The sequence below is a fragment of the Ailuropoda melanoleuca genome, chromosome 9 (assembly GCF_002007445.2).
Source record: "Ailuropoda melanoleuca isolate Jingjing chromosome 9, ASM200744v2, whole genome shotgun sequence".
NCBI classification, from domain to species: domain Eukaryota; kingdom Metazoa; phylum Chordata; class Mammalia; order Carnivora; family Ursidae; genus Ailuropoda; species Ailuropoda melanoleuca.
This window is the reverse complement of record NC_048226.1, coordinates 85,552,899-85,557,991: the sequence shown is the minus strand read 5'-3', so window position 1 is coordinate 85,557,991 and position 5,093 is coordinate 85,552,899.

Below are 5,093 nucleotides of genomic sequence, written 5' to 3'. Positions count from 1 at the left end.
AAAAAAAAAAAAAAAGCATGATCCAGAATTAAAGAGTTCTCTCCTGACAACTGTGTGATACAGTATGTGTTTGATGAGAGCCTGCAGCTCCCCAGTCTCTGACCTGGACAACTTCCCGGTGCCCTTCCAGCCCCTTAAAGCCAAGTTCTGAGATCACCTCACAGCCCCCCCGTTTACCCCAGAAGCAGAATTGAGCTGTCTCCCTCACGATGCCACCAAAGCCCCCAAGATGTCCTGTGAGCTGTGATTTTGGCCTGTATGATGCCATCACTGGATTATCCCACTTTCCAGATAATCCTTGCTGTGGGTTATCCAGGAATTACACAATAAAACACTCCACTGAGAGAAAAAGGTTTTGGCTTTTGACACAAAGATTGAATGTACTTACAAGCTTTTGGAACACAACATTTCTCCCAAAAACTTTACCATAAAATGGTGACATTTGTCAAGACTAAAAAGCTATAATTCTATTCATAGTCTACTTTGAAGCTGAAAACTAAAATTGCATTTACTGGACATAGATTTAGAAACCTCTATTTTCAAAGTAACCACAGACCAATTTTTTATGGTGGAGTCTTATATCAGAGGGAAGTTCACAGTGGTTCTCCTTCTGAAGGGATTTCACGGCATTATGCTTATGAGCTCAGGGTTTGGAACCAGTTGCATGTGTTTAAATCCCAGCTCTGTCACTTATCCTAGCTGTGTGACCCAATATTTCCCAATCTGTAAAGTGGGGACAAATCCAGTGCCCATTTTATTTTATTTTTTTAACATACGGTGTTTTCTTAGTTTCCAGCATACAATCTAGTGATTCAACAATCCCATACCTCACCCAGTGCTCATCACAGCCCGTGATGCTCTGAATGAAGAGGGAAGGTCTCCGTATGTCAGATGTGATCCCTCAATGTACCACCTGGCTGACATGAGCATTCACCACGTTGTGTAAGGTGATAGGCATTTTATTCTCTTCAATTTAGAACCCTCACAGTGATCAAACAGACATGCCCTCCTAACACCCAAGCCCATCATCAATACAGTACTAAAGATCAACCCATGGGTGGAGTTGGACTCCCCTCCGGCATCAGAGGGTGCCCCAGAGCTCCAGAATGTGCGTTCCCTCAGCTAAATAAATGTACACAGCACACCCACGATTAATGCAATACTAATGTGCACCTCTACAACTAAAAGGGTGAAACGAGGGGCCCTGGGTGGCTCAGTCAATTAAGTGTCCACCTTTGGCTCAGGTCATGATCTCAGGGTTCTAGGATCGAGTCCCACATCTGGCTCCCTGCTCAGCGGGGAGTCTGCTTCTCCCTCACCCTCTGTGTGCGCTCTCTAAGTAAATAAATAAAATCTTTTAAAAATAAAATAAAATAAAATAAAAGGGTGAAAAAGGCTTGATAGCATAGTTGTCAAAAGCCCAGCTGTAGAGTCATATAGACATGTATTAAGTAAGGGCCTCGCATTCTGTGTGGCCTTGGGCAGGTAGGTCACTGAACTTCATTCCTCAGCTTTCACATTTGTAATGGGCTTTATAATAATCCATCTCTATAGGCTTACCATGAGGATTAACTGTGACATGACAGACACTGTGGGAACCACTTGATAAACATACTATGTCTTCAATGAGTACGAAAATCCCTTAAGGCTTGCAGTGGAGTCTCACTTTTTCTTGAAATAAAGACATGGCAAATGTAAATGTAAAATGGTGCAGTAAGTATGGAAGTTTCTTAAAAAATTAAACATAGGATTACTATGTGATCCAGCAATTCTATTGCTAGTTATATAAACTCCACAACGAAAACGTATGTCCACACAAAAATGTGTACACAACTGTTTATAGCTGCTAGAGTCATCACGATATCCAAAATATGAAAACAACTCAAACATCCATCGCCTGATGAACAGATAAACACTATCAACGACCATTCAGCAATAAAAAGAAATTAAATACTAATACATTCTACAACAACAGACAGACCCCCAAAGCTTATGCTAAGTGAAAGAAACCAGACACAAAGACCACATGTTGTGTGATTCTATTTGAAAGGAATATCCTGAACAGGCAGGTCTATAGAGACTGACAGAAGATTTGTAGTTGCCCAGGACGGGGAGGGAGGAGATGAGGAGCCGGCTGGCACAGGGTTTCTTTTTTGAGTGATGAAAATATTCTATGATGATGACTGCATAACGATGTAAAGACACTAAACACCGTTGATTTATACACTTAAAACAGGTGAATTTTATATTATGTAAATTGTTGCTCAGTAAAGCTATTTACAAAGAGTATATGTAATGGTAACTATACAGACTTTAGGTCCTTAACTGGAATGTCCAGCATTGCTTTGTGTGTTATAAACATTCCAAATGTAGCAACTGAATGAAGAGCAAAATAGAGAAGCCTAATTTTACCTCTGAAATGTTCTGCTTTTGCTAGAGTCTTCACTTTCTTCCTAAGAAACCAGGTTGATTCAAGGGCCAAAGCACGCGAAAAGAAACTCAAATGGAAAACTTTATTCCTGCAGCGAGGTATTGGTGTAGGAATTAGACCCCACGTTCCATGGTTGTTTGGTCTAAAAGAGTGATAATTTCTCACCTGCAAGTACATTCTCTTTCATACGCAGTTGGAGATCAGAACTATGTTTTAACAAGGCCACAAAACTAAAATATTCTACTTACTTGGTCAAACCCCTCTTCGAATCAATTTTTCCCTTACATTTATGGGTTGTTTCAGGAAAGGAACCTAATTTATTCATCCATTTAATTGGCATTTATAAATCAGCAACTCTGTGCCAAGAACTAATACAGGTAGTCGTTAGATATGCTCAAATTGTTGATCTATTTGGGCATCAGCAAGCAGAAGCATTTCATGTCCTCAAGATGTGCCAGGTATTCTTATGGAGGTCAGACAGGAATATACATTTAATGAAATTGAGGTTTGGTCAGCCATCCAGAAAAAGTAAAAACGATACTTTAGTCTCCTAAGATTTTTAAGCAAAGAATGGTGATGCATTACTCTCCCCTGAGAAACCATTTCCTACTACTCTTGTCCTATGTCTTTTACACACATTAAAGTAGCATTGATGCAAAGAGAATGTTGGAAAGAATTATTTTCCAATGAATAACCTGATTCTCCAAACTCAGATTCCAACTACAGTTTCCAACACAACAAAAAGGGAGAAGTGGCACAGGAGACAGCACGATCCACTAGGGCACAAAGCCTGAGTCCTCCAGCCTCCTCTGTGCACCACGCTTTACCTTGGCTGTTCCCTTTGGCTTTCAACTGGCTTCAATTACCTCTAGATTTAGCTCAGCAAACAACAAAGTATTGAAAACTCAATTTTCCATTCTTCAAAGTGCATTACTAGAAAAAGTGAAATGCAAGGCAACAAAGAGCATTTAATCATTAGGATCTTGCCCCTTGCTGCGGTGAAACCACACGGCTTGGCCCACTTCCAAGGCTAGAATTAATGAATGAGCAAGATTCTCAGGGAAAGCCTTTAACTACAGCCTGCTTAGCCCACAGAGCCTGCCCCTTTATTGCTCTTGGCACGTCTGCCTGCGTTTCTAATGGATCACCTTCCCTCAGGAACACGCACAGAGAGAAAGGTACAGCCTTATGAATTCATGTTTCCATTTCTTGTCTTTAGAAACAGACTTAAGGAGATTTAATTATGCTCAAGCAGAAAAGTCTTGAGTCTAAAGGCGAAGCAATTGTGTTCCTCCTTTGCCATTTCTCAGCTGTGGTGAATTTGGTGCTTGCTTGTGGGCTTGTGGGTCCCAGGCTCCAGTATCTTAACAGCAAATCTTCCCAAAGGTCGGACCTCATGGGCCCTCAGGGCATCAGCACCATACATCTCTCTACTTACCCTCCTCCTTTGTCAAGAGGGGATTGTTGTGGAGTCAGGGTCAAGGGCAATGCGGGCTACATCCTAGGGGCTGGCACTTTGTTAGTTTTGATTTCTTCCCTCTGTCAGGCTCCCCTAACGCTGGAGCGGGAAACAGGTCTGATGCGGCTTTGTGACATTTGCTGAGTGTAAGACCCCCAAAAGTCATGTCTCTGCTTTTATATGAATGTCATTCCAATTTCCTTTTGGGGAGTTCTCTCTGCACTGTCAGTGAATCACCCTATTCATCTCTAACCAAGGGGCAAGCACGTGACAGAAGCTGGGGTCACATACATCCTTCCCCCAAAATTCGAATCTTCAATGATAAAAAAATGATAAAATGATGAAATGTATCACGTACATCACAACAATAAAAAACAAACCAAAACTGAACAGAGTTAAAATTTTTTCTCAGAGAAAGGAGTTTTAGGGAGAAATGCTGAATCGGTTCCTGCTCTTCCCCTCCCACTGCCCCCGATGCATACAGACAGCTGCTACGGGCCTTGCTCTTCAGCCTCCCTTCTGTTCCTTGAGCAACACCATATCCTTCCAGTAAATTCCCTCTTTGCACAAGTTAACCAGGGTCCATTGCTGTTACTTGAAACCAAGCAGCTGCATAATAGGCTGGATTTTTCTCAGTTTAATAAAGCCAACTGAAGGATATAACTAAGAACCTGGTCTCTGAAGATGGTCTATGCTTCCAGTCCTTCAAGGAAATCTTTAAAAATGTACCTTATACTTGTATAGCACTTTATCGCCTTAAAGCACTTTCTGTCTCTCTCCCTCTCTCTGTCTCTCTCTCCACACACACATATGGGGGTGCACATATATATTATATAAGTACATGCTTTTATACACACACACACACACACACACACACACAGAGTGAGAGAGACAGACAGGCAAACAGGGAAACAGAGGATAGAGAAACAGAGGATCATNGAGAGAGAGAGAGTGAGAGAGACAGACAGGCAAACAGGGAAACAGAGGATAGAGAAACAGAGGATCATTCTCAAATGAGACTAAAAAACCAAACAACTCTGTGACATAAGTAGCTATTGTTTATAGAAATTATAACTGAAACACACACAAAATGTAAAGTGAGTTGCTAAGAAAACCAGAGGGGTTGTAAAGTCCTCAGATTATCTGGGTCCAATGCAGAATGCTTTCACACAAACAATACACAAAAACATACAACTGAATGTT